General features: G+C 42.9%; 1 long non-coding RNA gene across 1 annotated transcript; it reads right to left on the minus strand.

Moving 5' to 3' along the window:
* Positions 1 to 9,789: 9,789 nt before the first annotated feature.
* LOC143809431 (uncharacterized) lies at positions 9,790 to 21,549 on the minus strand. Its single transcript, XR_013222273.1, has 2 exons — positions 21,342 to 21,549; positions 9,790 to 10,402 (listed from the first exon to the last, which is right to left on the minus strand). It is a non-coding gene; the product is annotated as an uncharacterized LOC143809431 (long non-coding RNA).
* Positions 21,550 to 22,532: the final 983 nt, after the last annotated feature.

Raw genomic sequence — 22,532 nt, forward strand, 5'->3', positions numbered from 1 at the left:
ATTGAACCAGCAGCACTGAATACTCTTTCTGATAGCACACTAGCTGCTGGGCAAGCAAGATCCTGCAACGCATATTCTGCCAATTCAGGCCAGGTGTCTAATTTGGATGCCCAGTAATCAAATGGGAATGACGGTTGAGGGAGAACATCAATAAGGGCTGAAAAATAGTTAGTAACCATACTGGACAAATGTTGTCTCCTGTCACTTTGAATAGATGCTGCAGTACCTGTCCTGTCTGCGGTCATTGCGAAATCACTCCACAACCTGGTCAGAAAACCCCTCTGTCCAACGCCACTTCTGATCTGTGCACCTCTAACACCTCTGCCCTGTAGCCCCCTGCAGCTCGTGTGAGAACCATCACCGGCGCTGTGTGCTGGGAATGCCTGAATCAAACGGTCTACAAGAGTAGCTTGTTTGGTTGCTAATATTTGTTCGAGGTCCTCATGTGGCATAATATTTTGCAATTTGCCTTTATAGCGAGGGTCAAGGATGCAGGCCAACCAGTAATCGTCATCGCTCATCATTTTAATAATGCGTGGGTCCTTTTTGAGGATACGTAAGGCATAATCCGCCATGTGGGCCAAAGTTCCAGTTGGCAAATCTGCGGTTGTGCTGGTTTGAGGGGCAGTTACAGGCAAATCTACGTCACTTGTCTCCCTTACAAAAACCGAACCCAGCCTTGCAACGCCACTAATTTCTGTTGGCCCAGGAGAAGCTTCCTCAGTAAAAAAGTACTCATCCCCATCATCCTCCTCGTCCTCCTCCTCCTCTTCGCCCGCTACCGCGTCCTCTACACGGCCCTGACCAGACAATGGCTGACTGTCATCAAGGCTTTCCTCTTCCTCGGCTGCAGACGCCTCCTCCTTTATGTGCGTCAAACTTTGCATCAGCAGACGCATTAGGGGGATGCTCATGCTTATTATTGCGTTGTCTGCACTAACCAGCCGTGTGCATTCCTCAAAACACGGAAGGACTTGACACAGGTCTTGTAGCTTCGACCACTGCACACCTGACAACTCCATGTCTGCCATCCAACTGCCTGCCCGTGTATCCTCCCACAAATACATAACAGCACGCCTCTGTTCGCACACTCTCTGAAGCATGTGCAGTGTGGAGTTCCACCTTGTTGCAACGTCGATGATTAGGCGATGCTGAGGAAGGTTCAAAGAACGCTGATAGTTCTGCATACGGCTGGAGTGTACAGGCGAACGGCGGATAGGCGAGCAAAGTCTGCGCACTTTGAGGAGCAGGTCGGGTAACCCCGGATAACTTTTCAGGAAGCACTGCACCACCAGGTTTAAGGTGTGAGCCAGGCAAGGAATGTGTTTCAGTTGGGAAAGGGCTATGGCAGCCATGAAATTCCTTCCGTTATCACTCACTACCTTGCCTGCCTCAAGATGTACAGTGCCCAGCCATGACTGAGTTTCTTTCTGCAAGAACTCGGACAGAACTTCCGCGGTGTGTCTGTTGTCGCCCAAACACTTCATTGCCAATACAGCCTGCTGACGCTTGCCACTAGCTGTCCCATAATGGCACACCTGGTGTGCAACAGTGGCAGCTGCGGATGGAGTGGATGTGCGACTGCGGTCTGTGGACGAGCTCTCGCTTCTGCAGGAGGAGGAGGAAGAGGAGGAGGGGGGGCGAACGCCTACAGCCAACTCTTTCCTTGACCGTGGGCTAGGCAGAACTGTCCCAATATTGCTGTCCCCTGTGGACCCTGCATCCACCACATTCACCCAGTGTGCCGTGATGGACACGTAGCGTCCCTGGCCATGCCTACTGGTCCATGCATCTGTTGTCAGGTGCACCTTTGTAGTCACAGACTGCCTGAGTGCATGGACGATGCGGTCTTTAACATGCTGTTGGAGGGCTGGGATGGCTTTTCTAGAAAAGAAGTGCCGACTGGGTAGCTCGTAGCGTGGTACAGCATAGTCCATCAGCGCTTTGAAAGCTTCGCTTTCAACTAACCGGTAGGGCATCATCTCTAATGAGATTAGTCTAGCAATGTGGGCATTCAAACCCTGTGTACGCGGATGCGAGGATGAGTACTTCCTTTTCCTAAAAAGAGTCTCATGTAGGGTGAGCTGGACTGGAGAGCTGGAGATCGTGGAACTAGCAGTGGTGCCGGTGGACATGGGTGAGTGAGAGAGGGTTGGAGATGGTATTCTTGCCGGTGCCCTACATGCAGTGTTTCCTACTACTAACCTGGTGATTCCCTGACTGCTTTGGCCTGGCGACGAAAGCTGCACAGATACTGCAGGTGATGTGGCAAATGGTCGGCTTACAGGGAGGGAAGGGATGTAGCGTTGCTGACTAGTTTCATTGGCCGAGGGTGCTGCAACCTTTAGGGACGTTTGGTAGTTAGTCCAGGCTTGCAAATGCATGGTGGATAAATGTCTATGCATGCAACTTGTATTTAGACTTTTAAGATTCTGCCCTCTGCTTAAGGTAGTTGAACATTTTTGACAGATGACTTTGCGCTGATCATTTGGATGTTGTTTAAAAAAATGCCAGACTGCACTCTTTCTACTATCGGATACCTTTTCAGGCATTGCAGACTGAGCTTCTTTAACCGGATGGCCACGCTGTCCTCCAACTGGTTTAGGTTTTGCCACGCGTTTTTGGCCAGATACGGGCCCGGTAGATGGAACCTGTTGTGATGTTGATGCCTGCTGCGGCTCCTCCTCCTCCCCTTCAGAACTACTGCCGCCTGCACCCTGTTCCCCCAATGGCTGCCAATCGGAGTCCACAACTGGGTCATCTATGACCTCCTCTTCTATGTTGTGTGCAACTTCGTCTGTGTCACTGTGTAAGCCGGTGGTATTGCGTTTGTGACGGAGCACCATAGTCTCCGCTGGTTTTGATTCTGCCTCAGTACACTGCGAGGGCAATGTTCTGGTCTGAGTCAAAGGAACAGCATAGTAATCTGGCTGTGGCTGTGCATCTGTGCACTCCATGTCCGATTCAACTTCTAATGGGCATAGCCTGTTAACTGTTTCACTGTGTAACCCAGGAACGGTATGTGTAAAGAGCTCCATGGAGTAACCTGTTGTGTCGACTGACGCATCCTTCACTGTTGTTTTTAGTGAAGGACACAAGGAAGCGACTTGTTCCTGACCGGGAGCACCCACTGACGATGCACTGCTCTGACATTTGGCACTTTCCGAGGAGGAGGCGAAAGAGTTAGAGGCAGAGTCAGCAATGAAAGCCAATACTTGTTCCTCCTGCTCCGGCTTCAAAAGTGGTTTTCCTACTCCCAGAAAAGAGAGCGTTCGAGGCCTTGTGTAGCCAGACAACGAACCTGGCTCAACAACTCGAGACTTAGGTGCTGTACTGCTTTTACCATGACCACCTGATGCTCCACCACCACTACCATCATTACCAGCTGACAATGACCGCCCACGGCCACGACCTCTTCCACTAGACTTCCTCATTGTTTGCAAAACGTAACCAAAGTAACGCTATTTGTTACTGTAAAACAACTTATCAGGTGAACTCAAACTTCTGTAGGATTTATATATACCTTTATAGGTGCCTGACACTGAAAGGAAAATCAGGCCCAATGTTACACACTAGGTTTTCTGTGCCCCAAAAATTTGAGACAGATGGCACACACAGGACCAGCACTCAAGCAGAAATGCCAATCTTAATCTCCCACTATTTTTTTTTTTTCTGGGAGAATTTACCCTAAAAAAAAAAAAATGGCCAAGTATTACACAGTGTTTTCGGTGGCACACAATGAGAGACAGATACCACACACAGCAATGGCACGGAGGCAGACTTGCCAATATTTATCTCCCACAAATTTTTTTTTTGGAAAAGGGAGAATTTAGCAAAAAAAAAATAAAAAAAAGGCCAAGTATTACACAGTGTTTTCGGTGGCACACAATGAGAGACAGATACCACACACAGCAATGGCACGGAGGCAGACTTGCCAATATTTATCTCCCACTAATTTTTTTTTGGAAAAGGGAGAATGTACCCAAAAAAAGAAAAAAAATGGCCAAGTATTACACAGTGTTTTCGGTGCCACACAATGACAGACAGATGCCACACACAGCAATGGCACGGAGGCAGACTTGCCAATACTTATCTCCCACTAATTTTTTTTTTTGGGAAAAGGGAGAATTTAGCAAAAAAAAGAAAAAAAAGGCCAAGTATTACACAGTGTTTTCGGTGGCACACAATGAGAGACAGATACCACACACAGCAATGGCACGGAGGCAGACTTGCCAATATTTATCTCCCACTAATTTTTTTTTTGGAAAAGGGAGAATGTACCCAAAAAATGAAAAAAAATGGCCAAGTATTACACAGTGTTTTCGGTGCCACACAATGACAGACAGATGCCACACACAGCAATGGCACGGAGGCAGACTTGCCAATATTTATCTCCCACTAATTTTTTTTTTTGGAAAAGGGAGAATTTAGCAAAAAAAAAAAAAAAAAGGCCAAGTATTACACAGTGTTTTCGGTGCCACACAATGAGAGACAGATACCACACACAGCAATGGCACGGAGGCAGACTTGCCAATATTTATCTCCCTGCAGTTATCTCAGAAAAGTATGGCAGGCAGCTATAAAAAGGACTGCTGCACACAAAAGTGTGGACAAACACACAAGATAGCTGTGCAGAAAGGAAGGAAAAACAGGATTTGTGCTTTGAAAAAAGCAGTTGGTTTGCACAGCGGCGTACACACAGGCACAGCAACGCAGCTATCAGGGTCAGGGAGCCTTCTAGTGCAGCCCAATGAGCTACAGCGCTGAGGAAAAAAAAATGTAGCTTCCACTGTCCCTGCAATCAAAAGGTGGTGTTGGACAGTGGAAATCGCTACAGCACAAGCGGTTTGTAGCTTTATGTACCCTGCCTATCACTATCCCTGCTTCCGAAGAAGCTGCAGCAACCTCTCCCTACGCTCAGATCAGCAGCAGTAAGATGGCGGTCGGCGGGAACGCCCCTTTATAGCCCCTGTGACGCCGCAGAAAGCAAGCCAATCACTGCAATGCCCTTCTCTAAGATGGTGGGGACTGAGATCTATGTCATCACGCTGCCCACACTCTGCGTCCACCTTCATTGGCTGAGAAATGGTGCTTTTAGCGTCATTGAAATGCGACTTTGGCGCGAAAGTCGCGTACCGCATGGCAGACCCCACACAGGGATCGGCTCGGTTTCATGAGACGCCGACTTTGCCAAAAGTCGGCGACTTATGAAAATGAACGATCCGTTTCGCTCAACCCTACTCCAGACCTCAGGATCTTTTCGTACTTGACAACCAGTCCAGTACAGGATTGTGCATTTTTAACCAGGGTAACCCCAGGACAACTGGAAAAGGCAATTTAGCAAGTACAAACTAATCTAAAGATTTCTGGTGTTTTATATTCACAGTGAGTGGAAACCCAGTGACCGTTTGAGAAACGCACCTATGCTCTAGAGGAGTGTTATCAATCGCCACTACAGGAAAAGGGCATGATAAAGGTACAGAATCAATCTTATACTTGTCTAGAAATTGTTAATCAATCAAATTAAGTGCAGAACAACAATCCACCATCACTTGAAAATCAATCGAATGACCACGACAAGTAAAACTACCAGAAAAAGAAACTCCTGCCGACCGTAAAAATGCAATGCGAAAGGGAGGCTTATTCTGATTGACCATTTTTTTCTCTTTTCCTTGTTTATGTGTCCTTCACATTGCTTAATAAAATGGTCAGCCTTACCACAATAAAGGCATAGCCCCTCAGAGAATCTTCTCTGCCTTTCCTGGGAACGAGAGGACATCGCCCCAAGTCGCATCGGCTCCCCACAGTCAACAGGGCTCTCCAGCAAAATTGAAACCTTCTCCTCATTCTGTCTACCTCTCAATCTTCTATCCACCTGGAAAGCTAATTGCATTGCAGCCTCAAGCGTAGCAGGTGCAGGATATGCAATGAGCAAATCTTTAACCCTGTCATTCAAACCTGCTAAAAACTGACTCTTGAGTGCTGGATCATTCCAGCTGACCTCTGCAGATAATCGTCTGAACTGGGTACAATATCTCAGCGTCACCAGAATCGTGTTTCAGCCGCCTGAGTTCTGCCTTGGCTGTAGTGACCTAATCAGGATCATCATATAATACCCCCATAGCAAAAAAAATGCTTCTACTGACATCAAACAAGGGTCATCCGGATGCAATGAAAATGCCCAAACCTGCGGCTCACCTCGCAATAACGACATAATAATCCCCACACGCTGTAATTCAGCCCCTGAAGACCTGGTTCTAAGCCGAAAATAAAGTAAACATGCATTTTTAAACTAAAAAAATTCCTGCCATTTACCAGAAAAACATTCAGGCAAACCCACCTTAGGTTCTTCAGAGCAGATTCCAGGGCAATTACTCATGTGTTGTTGTAAGCTGGCAACTTCCAACCCTTGCAGACGCTGATCTTGAACGCTGGTCATATTGCAGAAATTCGGGAGGGTTTTTTTTCTTTTATACTTCTTTCGGGCTGGACAAACTGTTACGAATCTGCAACACAGGACTAAAGTAGAAGGGGGAAAACTGACCATGCACTATGACTAGGCTGAAACCCTACGATGGAATGGGCGACCCATTCCTTGCGAATAGACCCACCGACGATCCTAGGTTAATCTCAAGCGAAGACCTATAGATAAGGGGAAAGGGTACCCTAAAAGAACTAAGGACTGGGTACAAAAACGGGTCACCTCCTAGTAGAAAACACAGCGAAGGCTGCAGAAACCAATAGAAAACAGAAACTAAGGCTAGCAGAACCAGAGGTACCAGTACTGCACAAATAACACACACAGAACACAAAGCAAAGCACCAAGCTAGAGCTCAAGCAGATTAACACTGTTGTCCCAGCAAGGACTTGGATGCAGGTGCTGTTTAATAAAGAGTGATACAAACACCTGACCCAAGACAAACCCAGCACCAGAGGAAAAAGACCGTCAGCCAGAGCTCCACAAGAAAATGGCAGATATTCACAAACTAAACAGATTCTAACATTTAAAGTACCACATTGTAGAGATAAGTATCCTGTAAATCGATATTCAACCCTTTAAGCAGCTCTGCACAACCCCTGATACAGGCTGTCTACAATTGAGTTTCTGGCTTGGCTTGATCCATAGTCATGATGCAAGGCTTATCACTGGATAATACATTCTCTTATAGGGTAGCTCTTTGTCTTAGGTGGTAAGAGTGAGTCAGTTTCTTTCCTTCTCACATAAACCAGCGCATGCGCAGCATTAGACTGCACGTGTTGTTGGGAAACAGGGAAAGAGAACGAAAAGAGATATTACTGTATATACTCGAGTATAAGCCAACCGGAGTATAAGCCGAGACCCCTAATTTTGACACAAAAAACTTGGAAAACTTAATGACTCGAGTATAAGCCTAGCTGCTGCTCAGCGTTCCGTCTCTCCACAGTGACTGTTCCATCAGAGGGCGCACACTAACACGTCATCGTGCCCTCTGACATGAACGTCACAGCCAGAGGATGCGGAAGACGGAGTAACACGTGGAACGGGGCAGGTGAATATCGGAATGCTCACCCTCCCCGTTATACTCACCTGCTCCCAGCGCGGTCCCTGCTTCTCACTGACAGATGTTCTCTGGACGTCGGCGGGAAATGCAGCAGCTACTGGTAAATTTCAAAAATAAAAATAGATACCAATAAAAGTAAAATTAATTGAGACAGCGGTAGGTTAAGTGTTTTTGAATATCCATATTGAATCAGGAGCCCAATATAATGCTCCATAAAGTTAATGATGGGCCCCATAAGATGCTCCATAATAAAATACACCCCATATAATGCTCCATAAAGTTAATGATGGCCTATATAATGCTCCATAAAGTTCATGATAGGCCCATATTATGCTCCATAAAGTTCATGATGGGCCCCATAAGATGCTCCATAATAAAATACACCCCATATAATGCTCCATAAAGTTAATGATGGGCCTATATAATGCTCCATAAAGTTCATGATAGGCCCATATTATGCTCCATAAAGTTCATGATGGGCCCATATAATGCTCCATAAAAGTTGATTATGGCCCCATAAGATGCTCCATAGAAAATATGCCCCATATAATGCTGCATAAAAGTTGATTACGGCCCCATAAGATGCTCCATAGAAAAATATGCCACATGTAATGCTGCATTAAAGTTGATTATGGCCCCATAAGATGCTCCATAGAAAATTTGCCCCATATAATGCTGCATAAAAGTTGATTATGGCCCCATAAGATGCTCCATAGAAAAATATGCCACATGTAATGCTGCATAAAAGTTGATTATAGCCCCATTAGATGCAGTTTATGCTGATATAATTAACAGTACTGTATATCTGCTGCAATAAAAAAAAAAAAAAAAAAAAACATACTCACCTCTCATCGCAGCCTGCTGCTCCTCAGCGTTCCGTCTCTCCACAGTGACTGTTCCATCAGAGGGCGCACACTAACACGTCATCGTGCCCTCTGACATGAACGTCACAGCCAGAGGATGCGGAAGACGGAGTGACACGTGGAACGGGGGTAGGTGAATATCGGAATGCTCACCCTCTCCGTTATACTCACCTGCTCCCAGCACGGTCCCTGCTTCTCACTGACAGATGTTCTCTGGACGTCGGCAGCTTCTTCTAGTGTTGAGAGGTCACTGGTACCCCTCATTAAAGTAATGAATATGCGGCTCCACCCCTATGGGAGTGGAGTCGCGTCCATATTCATTACTTTAATGAGTGGTACCACATGACCGCTGAACACTGGAAGAAGCTGTCAGCGTCCAGAGACCATCTGTCAGTGAGAAGCAGGGACCACGCTGGGAGAAGGTGAGTATGATGTGACAGCTGCCGCTCCCCCTCTGTGCCCCTGGGACAATGACTCGAGTATAAGCCGAGAGGGGCACTTTCAGCCTTAAAAAATGGGCTGAAAATCTCGCTTATACTCGAGTATATACGGTATATTAATGTTGATGACTGTGAGGTGGATCCTCTAAGCTTCGGGTCCAGGTGAGTACGTGGATGCAGGGAGGAAGGTATGTGGACAGCGGCATCTTGGCACACTCAAGAATCTCAGGAGCAGCTAGAAGGATGAAGTGGAGCACAGTAGGGATGAATGCAAGCACAAACAGAAAAAAGCACAGATGTGAGAGCACACCAAACATAAAATGAGAGTTTCAATCCCTAGACACAGGTGTGTGTCTTAACAGGTCTTAAACAGGTCCAGGGAAATTATTTTATTGATCTTGACGTGGAGCACAACAAAGTGCAGCGGATTCAGGGGAAGGGAGCGGAGCCCAGAATACCACAGAATATCACAGATCATGCATGCAATAAATGGGACATGATGGTAGGTAGGTATGTAAGAGAGCTGGTGGTGAGATTAAATACAAGAATCAGTATCTTGACAGCAGAAAGCAATTTCAACATGATGCTCATTGCAAGGTTGCTTAGAGTTGCATGTTGACACATTTTTTTTTACAATTCAAAGATTTGTCCCGAAAATTCTGTGTTTTCTAGTATTACAGTATTTTTCAGTCTCCTAAGTAACTATTTAAATTTCAAAAAGGATACAGCGGAGTATCAAGTAATTGGAACACACCAGGTTTAATAGAAGCGAGTAAGTGTAAAAATACGGAAAGGTGTTATAGATAGTGAGATGTCAACCAGAGATGAAGCTTGGGGCCAGAGGCGAAATGCCAGCAGTGACTCTTCCCAGGTGTCCGTCACCATTCCATGGATCCATAATTTATTACCTGAGGAGCTTTCCAAACATCCTTTCTCTCCTGCAGCTTCTTCTTTTTTTTGTGTGCAAATTTTGCTTTTGAAATAGGATTGCACAGTCTATGAAGAAAAGACAAATGTTTTTTTATCAAGAAAGCTGGCCCGGAGAAGATGAAGGGCTCCAGATGCACGGCTGACGACGGAAGATGTCCATGAATTGTAGATAAACAATAAATATGTATAACGTTCTCACACAAAGTACAAATAGCGATAATAAGGAGGATTGCGCGGTATGCTGTGATGTGTAATAATATTTCCGATAAGGACAATGAGGTCTTCGGGAAATTTTGAGTTTTCTGGGAACTACAAAGACTTCCGCTGTTTAAAAATGTTGAAATATGCAAAAAAAGAAATGTGCATTGTATTTTTTACATTTTGATACTTTCTTGTGGCGATTTTTCCCCTAGTATGGAGCTATTAGTATTTGCCTCCTGGTTTTTTGCCATTTTATGGATCAACATGTTAGGTTATAGGTTACTCTTGATGGAGTTAATTCTACCTTCAACCTTAAAAACTAGGAAACAGAATTGCATGGTAGTAGGACATTAGGGGTCTCGGAAAACTTTTCTTTAATGCATTCCATTAGTGGAGTTTGATGATAACTCAATGAAGTAGTCGGTACCTGTGTTAAAGAAAAAAATTTGTGTCAATGTCTGGAAACAATGTAACCCACATATTCCACCATGTTTGTAAGAAAAATTATGGGCTTGAAAGTCTCCTACAGAAATACAAGTAATACCCAACCATTAATGATGCAAACGTAAAGATCTTGTCAGTTGTCAGGTTTTATTATCACCTTGATTATCATCCTGACTTGTCTTTAACAGTAAATATTCAGAAATAACAATTCTGAAGCATCTTTATAAATCTACTCTGTGCAACTTCTCTAATATTCCTCCTAGAAATTTACGGATAAATTGACAACCGAGTGTAACCATTCTTCTACTCAAAGAAGCGTGTCCTGAGGAGGAATAACAGAGGAATGACACAACACAGAGTTATGAGAAAAGATGATTCAGAATTTTTATATTTTGAGGATTTGAAGCATTTACTAAAAAAAGGGAAAAAATAGTCAGGACAAGTATTTTCCAAGGATGGGAAAGAAAGTAAAAGAAGAGATTGGAGAGGTAAAAGGAAAGGAGAGTAGAGACAAAAAGAGAAAAGAGGGGAGACAAAAAGAGGGAAGAGGTGAGACAGGAAGAGAGCAGAGGTGCCAATAAAATAGGAGAAAGAGGTGAATCCTAAAGAGGTGTAAGAGCATGCCACAAACAAGCATGCTTGCTTAGATAGAGTTGGAGATAGTGTTGATTGAAGAAGATAAGAGTTATTAGAGAAGCGGTTCAGGGCCCCTGAGCTGAAGGTCACGTTAATACTAGGAAAACAGAAGGAAAGCACAGCATGCGAGAGACCACAACATGTTTCGGTGGTCCACCCAATAATGCCTAAGGCCAACAGCCTGAAAAAAGTATGGAGGAGCCAGCCTTGATTTCGTTCCCAAAGGGGAAAATGGACGGGGATTCATGGGATTGGGTCGGGAAAATGGGAAGCTGCAGAGCCAGGCTGAGCATTTCAGGGGCAAGGAATGGCAGTAAGTAAAGGGTTAGTGCAGGCTGAAGGAACTGTTACCAATCTAACATACTGTGCTGTATCTGTAGCTAAAACTGAACTGCTGAGTAAAATTGAACTGTTGAAAATGGATAAAGATTCTGTTGTTGAATGTGTGGTTGCATCCGGATCTGGGATTGTGGAACAAGCGGAGCAAACCACACAAAAGACTGGACATAATTTGCATCACCCGCATCACCATCAATGGCATCACCCTCCCCGTGAGGAAGGCAACTCCACTGTGACAACCGAATTCCTGGGGTGTTACAGAAGTGCACTTGAGTTATGCAGCAGGAAAATAATCCAAAACACTCCAGCAAGTCCACCTCTGAATGGCTTAAGAAAAACTAAAATTAGGACTTTGGAGTGGCCTAGTCAAAGTCCCGATCTTAATCAGCTTCAGATGTTGCGGCATGATCTTAAAAAGGCGATTCATGCTGGAAGCCCTCCAATGTGGCTGAATTACAAAAATTCTGCAAAGATGAGTGGGCCAAAATTCCTCCAGAGCGTTGTAAAAGCTTGAGTGCAGTTGCTGCTTCTAAGGGTGGCCCAACCAGTTATTAGGTTTAGGGGGGCAATCACTTTTTCACACAGGGCCCTGTAGGTTTGGATTTCTTTTTCCCTTAGTAATAAAGACCCATAGCCCATAGTGGCAGTGTCAACGTTTCGATTCTGAAGTATGCACCTTTCTCACTGTGTTTTGCCATATTAGATAGATAGATAGATAGATAGATAGATAGATAGATAATATTTCCGTGTTCTATGTAGTAATGTACATAGATGGAAAATATTTCAGTGTTCTATGTAGTAATGTACATTTATCATCTTTGTTACCATACTGCTCTTCAATTTCCGTCTTCGGCTGATTGTAGCTTTTATGTCTTCCATAATACTCCCATCATGCCTCCGAGTATGGAGACGTGGGTAACTTGTTGAGTTTCACATCCCATATCCATCAATTTGTGCATCAGAAAACTCTTCCACCAAACACATAATTCCCGTAAATGAAACATTGGGCCTGACACTAATTGTTAGATTCTGTCATTCATCGTGATATAGTGGACAGTTACAGTTGCACAAAGGGAAATCTCTCAGTCAGTTCCTAGGAGATGAGACTTTATAAATGTGCTGTCATTACGACTTATTTTCCTAAAGTAGACGATCGGATGATAAGAATGGATTCGGGAGGCTGATACCACATGGATCATGGGAAGGAGCATTACTGGGGCTGGATTACAATTAACTGATGATGCTGCTGTAATATAATTACATAATGTACAGCAAAGGACAAAACGATGGACCGAGCAGGAGTAGCCGGCGCAACCTGGGCCTGGGGGCAAAGCAAAATATATATTACTAATAGGGTTATAACAAAGAACATTTGAAGGCCTTATCCATTTTTCAGGTTTTCTGTGTTATTCTGCGTCATTAAAAATTGTCATAGAAACATTAGGTTGTTAATCCAGATTTGCAGAATGTGTTTGATCGATTGGTGACTCTAGATAATCCCCTCAGGACTGGGCTTCATGGTGATATCTTGGCAGTAACCATGTTTATTACCTACTAACGATGCCGTAGTTAATGAGAAAGAGGAGTTATTTTTCAATTTTCATCACTGCATTTTAAGTAATTTTTCTTTATTTTTCTGATTTTATTTTATTTTTTTAACCATATGTGTATTTTTAGTTCATACCATTTTGGAGTAGATATAATGTATGGTCTATTATTATATTTTTTTAGGAGGGGGTAGCATTTTATTTGGGAGGAGGGTTTGTGCATTGTAAGAAAATAAAGAGAGGATTCATTTAGGGTGGGCAAGAACTCGTGGCCAATTACCTCTCCTCCTCCATGCCCAATCCCCGTTTTGGCCAATCACACAGTTGCCATTCCCAGTGTCATAGATGCCCCTAATACTCATGAATTCTTGAATATACCCAACAACAGCTGGAATATCATTTCACTGCCATCTTCTGTAATGTTCACATCGGAGCTCTGTAGTTCCAGTTGACTTGCAATGTCAGCTGATTGTAAATTTTTTTCCATATCAAATCAATAAAATGTTTCATTCCTTGCACGGGACCCTTCAGAAGACACGGGGCACATAGGTTGGTGCCAACAATGCCTAATTGGTAATCTGGCACTGTAACAATGACAGACCTGTGGCCATAGCCATTGTTAGACTCCTTCGTTGCTATGAAAAACAATCAGTTGTACTTTCTCGGCTTATCCGCTCAGATGCTATGTTCATCATTGACTGTGACTGTAGCATCTAAGAAGTTAAAGTGGTTGTCCACTACCAGGCCAACCGTTTCTCAATCTAAGTGTTTGCCCCAACCTCCCGTCTCTGTGCCATTCCAGCAGTGTCAGCACTCACTCTCCCGATGCTCATGTGACGTTATGTCATGTTAACTTTTTGGCCAATCAGTGCCAGCTTCATTGTCCCCACCTTTGGACAAATCAAACATCAAGAGGAAGTGAGAGCAGACGCAGCCCTCTCTTCTTGTTGATATTTGATATGTCTGAGGGCCGCGACAGTGAAGCTGGCTCTGATTAGGCACAGGGCTTGTGTGACATAACAACATCACGTGATCACCGGGAGATTGAGTGCCGATGCCGGTGGATTGGCATTGGCATGGGAGGTGAGTATAAGTATTTATATTTGAATGGGGGAAAACATGAGTAATGAGAAAGGGTTGTCCGACTAGTGGCCAACCCTTTTAAACAATTGGGATCAGACTTATCTCTGATCCAAGTAATTAGAGTGTAAGAAAATGGAAGCGTTGCCCATGTACCCGCTTGAAGAACCTGGGTTGTTGTGATGTGTAATGAACATTGTGATACATATTACTAGTGACAGTGTTGTCGTTCGCCCTAGAGAAGAAAGTTAGGATTAATGATTGGGACTAGTCTGGAGTGGGAGGGGTTAAAGTTAAGGGACAGAGACAGTATCCTGTAATGAAGTCAGATAGGGCCCAGCCTGCAGCAGAAGCAGACCTACGGTCTGATAAATAAGCAGATTCGCATGAAGTGGGTGTCCCTGTAGTGAGTGGAGACCAAGGGAACAGATAGCGAGATCCAGGAAAGAGGCAAGAGAAAGTGACACAAGGTGTGAGTGGTTCTCCGGAGTCAGGACCTGGGGCAGGAAACCTAGCAATGCATTACTGAGCTTGCCAGTCCAGGTAACGTGACGGATCAGAGCAGAGAATGTGAGATGAAGAGAGTGCCCCGGGTGGTAGTTCCAAGGCATCGATCAGCAGTGAAGCTGAGTAATGGTAATAGTAGAAAGTAGCTCCTCAAAAGGAGAAAAGGATGCAGAACTGTTGGTTGAAATCCAGGACTGTCACTTACTGACTGTGGTACCATTGTTGGGGACGATGGAAGATCCTGAAGTACCGTGGTGGTTGGGGGGGAAGACAGAGGACTAAGGAGGGATAGAGCAAAGGAATATGAAGATGTTCCATGTATTAAGAGAAACGTTCATGAAGTTGTACACCCGCTATCTGTTGTATATAATTCCCACCAAGTTATTGTTTAGTAAATGACAGTTCCTTGTTAAGTGGTGTTCTCACTCGTTGAACATTTCAGTATCTAGTCCTGGCCAGTCGAGGTCAATGGCATCATGTGGCCTGCAAGGGTAGATAAAGTCCGGACTCCCATTTTCATGTCGCGTGCCGGGGTGTGGAAGATGAGTACCACGCCCATGGCTACTCCCTCGCCCATGGCTACCGCCTCGCTCCACATTACAGGAGCACAGTGTTAGCTGTATATTACAGCTCCTCAGTGCGCACCATCACTGCGTTATTATATTATTTCAGTCCCCAGTGTGTAATAGTATTTTTGCAGTATGGGAAGGAGTGAAAGAGACAATAAAGGCAGAACTAATACCTAACGCTGGGCCTGAGGTTCTGGAGCATGGCACAGGGTATATCAACTGCTCCTGCCGATGTGAGCCCCAAGGAGAGGTTTGTAACCATCGCAAATCTTAGTAATATGTCAATATTATTGCACTGTTTATATTATTTATTTAGCTTTAATATGTCACATTATATTGGTATTGGTTGATCACCATATTGCGGCATTAGTTTACTCTGCTACCTAGATAGGGGTGGTGTTGGTCATTGGTTGGCTATACATTGTATGGCGCTGTTATTTGAGCACTATCTTGTATGACATTTTATAAAACACACCACAAGGTGGATATAAGATGCTAGACCATCAGGCCAACCCTACTCACAGTTAACTTAGATACAGTTAGATACATGAAGGTGGCTCTATTGTATATCCTTTCCTAAAATTACTGCAACTCTTTACCTCTTTTATAAGGGATTGCAGAACAGTAATGGCGTATGTTTTTTAAGTAACGCCAGCCAGAAAAAAATAAAAAAAAGTCAATTTACAAAAGGAAATTGTGTATTTCTTCTTGTTAGCCCAAGTGGAGAACGGATCTGATTTGTATCGCGTATGTGGGGACAGATGCTATGGAAATGCCGGCAACTAAAACTGAATTATTTTCCTACAGGGGTGAAACTTATTTTACACCGAGATTGGAAGAAGTTGGACGTTGGCAGCAGGCGGTACTTTTTCAGTATAATACAAAACTTGGCTTAAAAAAAGGAATTTTGTATTTTTTTTCCCGATGCTTTGCTCATCTGAAATTCTAAATAATTCATCATCTCGCCCTGGTCTGTCACTCAACACTTTTTCCCGTGCACAGTAAGAGAAAGAGAAGTCCGTGGCGGTATTTTTGGTATCTGGGACAGCGTACACTCAACCTTATAGCGTCATTCATCCCTGATTAATCATTAGATGTACGTTTCTTGTCCCAAGCATCGAAAACCGGTGGCCTGGTGAAGCCCGCAGGTTCCTCCTCCTTTATTGCCTTCCTCACACTGAGCTGCAGTTAACATGCTTATATAACCCACTCCTGTCCCCGAGAATTTAATTACTGAGCGTTGCGGAGAGTACTCAATGCACTTCATTACCAGCCTGCACAATCCCCTGAGCTCAGCACTTTGCAATACATACAGAACGTGTTAACCCTTCCCGCAACCAGCGTCCAGACTAGCGCCATGCAAAATTGGACTGGGGATCATTTACCCATTTTATATCCCGGAATTCATAACCCAAACCAACGTATTTCTGCACAACGTCCATCCCAGGTGGTCCGAGCCCATTATAAAAGTCTACTGGTAAATTATACCAGCTCCATCAGTATGCTTCTCTTTTGCAAAGGTGTCTGCGTGGGGATTACTTTTTTTCTGAAGAAAAAAACATGCTGAATAAATGAGCTGAAACAGACTTCTTAGCTGTTCCACCGGAACCTCTTCCTACCCCCAGCTCAGGGTAGTCTCACCTCACAACATTGGTTGGATGATGGACAGGTTGCTCAGCCTTTAACACCGTCAATGGAGCATTTTATTCAACGTTAGTACAAAAATCCGATCTTCCATGCTGAAATGGAATTGTACAAAGACTGTGACTGCTCGGAGGAGGCAGACGCATTTACTATATTTCTACTGACAGACAAACATTGTTTATTTTCACTAGCGGGCTTAGGCCATAGATCATTCTGTGTTTGCTGCTTTGTGACATTGTATTTAAAGCGGGAAATAGATCATTATATGCTCGATGGATAAATCATTTCCTTCCGTAATGGAAAAACATCTTTAGAATATGGATATACAAGGCTTTAGACTCAGGAATTAGGAAAATAAGATGTTGTTTTGGATTTCTTCAGGGTCTTTTGCATGAGAATCTATGTCAACGTGTCCAATGGTTGTGCTCATTGGATTCTCTATGGTCTAGGCGTGAAGACATTTTCCATGAGAAGAAAACTAGTGGCCTGTGCTCCTCCTTGGTCAGGCCTCATCTTGAATACTATGTTCAGTTCTGGGCACCACATTTTAAAAAAGACATTGAAAAACTGGAGCAAGTTCAGAGAAGAGCTACCAGAATGGTGAGCAGCCAGCAAAGTATGTCCTACAAGGAACGGTTAAAGGATCTGGGAATATTTACCTTGTGCGAAAGAAGTCTAAGAGGAGACTTAATAGCTGTCTATAAATATCTGAAGGGCTGTCACAGTGTAGAGGGATCATCATTATTCTCATTTACATATGGAAACATGAGAAGCAATGGAATGAAACTGAAAGGGAGAAGATACAGAGTAGATATTAGAAAAATATTTTTGATAGTGAACGTGATCAATGAGTGGAACAGGCTGCCACCAGAGGTGGTGAGTTCTCCTTCAATGGAAGTCTTCAAACAGAGGCTGGACAGATATCTATTTGAGATGGTTTAGTGAATCCTGCGCTGCATTGAGCAAGGGGTTGGACACAATGACCCAGGTGGTCCCTTCCAACTCTATCATTCTATGATTCTATGATTCTATGACATGGAGAGTCGTCATCATGGTGGAGAAAGGAAATTGTTGGCTGTATGGAGCTTGTCACATATTGTCGACTTTATGTACCACTTCCTTTCCTGTGACCTTTGCGTTATATTTATCTTGACCAAAAAAGAGTACTGGCTGTTCACCCTGTTAGACCCAGGCTACAAGGAGAACTTTGCATCTCTTCATGCTGAGGCAAAGAGGTCTTTCAAATTGATGCTATACCAGAAGGCAATTGTGGAAAATATATTGAAAAAATTCCCATCAGACAACACAAGAGGCAGGGGGGAAGTTTCCTTGCCCAACCAAGGAGGAGACATGAGGGAGACACATAGCAGTCTCACTCTGATAAAAATTTAACAATGCCTGGATTAGCCCCCACTTTTCCACACCACCAGATAATAGCCGCAATGTTCAATATTTGAATGAGGCCATCCAGCTGTTGCCTTCAAAGGTATATGGATGACCCTCCTTACACTTTGTGCAAAGCCTTTATGAGTGTAGGAATACATGAACTACACTTTGTTAATTTTATATGAGGCTCTCCACTTGTGCTTTCAATGGTGTATGGATGACCCTTCTTATATATTTTTTTCTGGTTTTGTACTGTATGCAGAGCTTTCTTAAGTGTAGGAGTACCCAACTACACTTTGTGTACAATATTTGAAGGAGGTACTACAGTTGGTGCTTTCAAGGGTGTATGGATAACCCTGCTCCTAATTTTTGCACTTAGTGCATTGCTTTTAAGTCTAGGGGTACTAATGCATAACAATTTGAACATAATGTGTATGAGGCCCTCTTTTATCTCTAATACAAGATGTTTCTGAGTCCCTCTTCCATCTAATTTTTGGCAGTTCTTGCTTCCTTCATAAATTACACTGAAATTTCAAATTTTGTAATCATAAATTAATAAAAATGTAATAAAATGTTATACAAAATTATTTTTTTTAAACTTAAATTATTATTTTTTAAAATTATTTTCATATTTTGCCTTATATACAAGTCATTATACATGTAAAATGTTTCTTAACATTTTTTTCATGCAAACTCTAATTTCTCATCAATTTTGAATGTTTGTTGTCAGTCCTTCATGTGGAGTGAAAGTATGACACCATTGTTCTCAGCAGTGATCTGGGAGTCAGAGATGCTTAGAGGGGTCTAACCCATCCAGTTCTCCCATTATACTTCTCACCTGGAATGAGCACCCAAGCATTAGGAATTGCTTGGTTTGAGTAAAGAGCATCCGAGCATTTTAGTGCTCTATTGGGCATCAATATCAATGTGACCAATGATTGCATTCATTGGATTCTCTATGGTCAGGGCATAAAGGACTTATCCATGAATAGAAAACTGGTGTCCTGTACTTAGGATGTGTGGTAATTATGAGTGGATATGGCGATATTGAAATTTGACAGTTTGTGCGAATTTAGCCAAAAAATCCAATTTGCGTTGAGCATCAATATCATTGTGACCAATAGTTGTGCTCATTGGATTCTCTAAGGCATAGGCACAATGGTTTTTCCATGAGTACAAAACTGGTGGCCTGTACTTAGGATGTGTGGAAATGATGAGTGAATAAGGAGAATATAAGGCACAATTCAAATTTGACAGTCAATGTCAACTTGACCAATGAATGTGCTCATTGGATTACACAGGTCAACAAAAAAAAAATTTTTTTCTGGTGTCCAAAATATTTTAATGAATTTGGGGTATTTTTGGGGTGCTGATTCTGAATATGCTATCAGTTTTGCCAGATTGGCTCAAGTTTTTGACATTTTTGGTATCTTATTTATAGCACTTGTTGGTAAATGCGACGCATCATCTCATTAATTTCTTTGGATTAGTACTTGAACTGAGCAGTTCTCAATATAGTTTTGTGTTAATTAGTGTTCTAAAAGTTTGTTCATAGCTTGATTTTTGCACTAACTTTATGTTGTTGTCTGTTTTCCAGTGAAAAGCATGAACTCATCAAGAAGAAGTTGTCTTAACGATCCAGACTCATTCTGTTACATTTGTGGTGAATACACGCTGCCAAAACATAGAAGAAACATAACAGACTTCGTAAAAAAAGTGTATTTTGCCTATTTTGGGGTTATGCTTGGGGACCAAGACAAGTTTTGGGCACCACACATAGTGTGCAAAGCATGTATCGAATTATTACGAAAATGGAGCAAAGGACAAAGAAAAAGCTTCAAATTTGGTGTTCCAATGGTGTGGAGAGAGCCAAAAAATCATCATGATGACTGTTATTTCTGTGCAGTGCAAGTGCAAGGATTCAATAAGCATAAGAAACGAAAATGGGAGTAACATGGAATCTGCAAGAAGGCCTGTCCCTCATTGTGAAGATGTGCCTGTACCTGTGTTTACCATAAATAACAGTCATCATGATGATTTTTTGGCTCTCTCTACACCATTGGAACACCAAATTTGAAGCTTTTTCTTTGTCCTTTGCTCCATTTTCGTAATAATTCGATACATGCTTTGCACACTATGTGTGGTGCCCAAAACTTGTCTTGGTCCCCAAGCATAACCCCAAAATAGGCAAAATACACTTTTTTTTACGAAGTCTGTTATGTTTCTTCTATGTTTTGGCAGTGTGTATTCACCACAAATGTAACAGAATGAGTCTGGATCGTTAAGACAACTTCTTCTTGATGAGTTCATGCTTTTCACTGGAAAACAGACAACAACATAAAGTTAGTGCAAAAATCAAGCTATGAACAAACTTTTAGAACACTAATTAACACAAAACTATATTGAGAACTGCTCAGTTCAAGTACTAATCCAAAGAAATTAATGAGATGATGCGTCGCATTTACCAACAAGTCCTATAAATAAGATACCAAAAATCTCAAAAACTTGAGCCAATCTGGCAAAACTGATGACATATTCAGAATCAGCACCCCAAAAATACCCTAAATTCGATGAAATATCTTTGGCACCAAAAATGCTGTTGACCAGTGTTATCTATGGTCTAGACCAGTGTTTTTCAACTCCAGTCCTCAAGACCCACCAACAGGCCATGTTTTCAGGATTTCCATAGGTGATAGAGTTAATGCTGGAGCAGATGATGGAATTATCACCTGTGCAATATTAAGAGATCCTGAAAACTTGACCTACCTGTTGGTGGGTCTTGAGGACTGGAGTTGAGAAACACTGGTCTAGACATAATGGGGTTTTCCATGAGTAGAAAACTGATGACATGTACTTAGTATGGGTAGTAGTGATGAGCAAATATAGTCAAATTCAATTTTTTTACAGTTTGAACAAATTTGGCCTGGAAATTCAGTTTGCAATGAGCATCAATGTCAACGTGACCAAAGGATCTACTCATTAGATTCTCTATGGTCTAAACGTAAAGGGGTTTCCATGAGTACAAAGCTGTTGGCTTGTACTTAGGGTGGTAGTGATGAGCTAATATGGTAGAATTTGAACAGTTTGTGTAAATTTGGCCTGGAAATCCAATTTGCGTTGTATTTATTCAATGCAAATTGAATGTGTCTTATGATCTGGGGTTTCTCAAAACTCGGAATATAATAAACATAGAGTGAAAAAAAATAATGCTCACCTCTTCCCGGACCTCACCTTGTCCACTTGGTCGTTCTGTTCTTGTGTTCATTCACAGGCCACCGGTCTTCTTCATGTCATACAGCCCAATGTGTTTTCAGTTTCTTCGGTGCCCACAAAGATTTGTGTTACCATATCGCGTGTTGTTCATGACATCACGATACCACAAGGCCTAGTGGGTACCAGTGGTGCCTAAGATTCAATGGGACCTGTGAAGTGAAGAAAACTGTTAGTCCATGAATGAAGACAGATTCGGAATAACCAAATGGGGACAAAGGACAGAGGAGAGGTGAATAGAAATTTTCATAATTTTGCAATCCTTACCCGGCTCTTTTAAGTCAAGTAAAATGGTGACTGGACAGCCATCATTTTGCCAGATTTGCACAAATCAAATCTGAAAAAGTTTGATTGCAGTTTAAGTGCCTTTTAATGGTTGGCAGTCTGACGTGCTTTACATTGAAGGATACCTTTGTGGTTTTAGTAGTAGCTGTATTATTTCAACTCTATCCCTGGCCTCCTCAATCAGCTAATGATTAGGAGTTTTAAGAGCTGCATCTTAATTTGATAGCATGTCATGGTTCCCAATGGCAAGGGAACGTAAGAAACATATAAATAACGAACGAGCTCTCGGGTGATGGAAACTCGAGTTGACCGTGAGCTAAATCTACCACACAACTAATAGTAGCCAGGGAGCATACCTACGGCTTCCTATATGCCATGCGCCAGCCGGAGGACTAACTACGCCTGGTAGAGGAAGAAACAGACCTGACTTACCTCTAGGGAAATCCCCCAAAAGATGATAGCAGCCCCCCACATGTAATAACGGTGAATTAAGAGGAAAAGACATACACAGTATGAAAGTAGATATAGCAAAGAGAGGTCCACTTACTAGATAGCAGAAGGATACAAAAGAGGACTTCACGGTCAACTGAAAACCCTTTCAAAAACCATCCTGAAATTACTTTAAGACTCCTGTGTCAACTCATGACACAGGAGTGGCAATTTCAGCCAGCAAGAGCTTCCAGCTACAGAGAAATGCAAAAACTGCAAACTGGACAAAAGATACAAAACAAAAGGACAAAGTCCACTTAGCTGATCAGCAGACTAGTAGCAGGAACATGCAACCGAAGGCTCTGGTTACAATGATGACCGGCAAGGAAATGACTGGAGAGCAAGGCTAAATAGGAAACTC

This window comes from Ranitomeya variabilis, chromosome 2 (genome assembly GCF_051348905.1).
Source record: "Ranitomeya variabilis isolate aRanVar5 chromosome 2, aRanVar5.hap1, whole genome shotgun sequence".
In the NCBI taxonomy this organism is placed as follows: Eukaryota; Metazoa; Chordata; class Amphibia; order Anura; family Dendrobatidae; genus Ranitomeya; species Ranitomeya variabilis.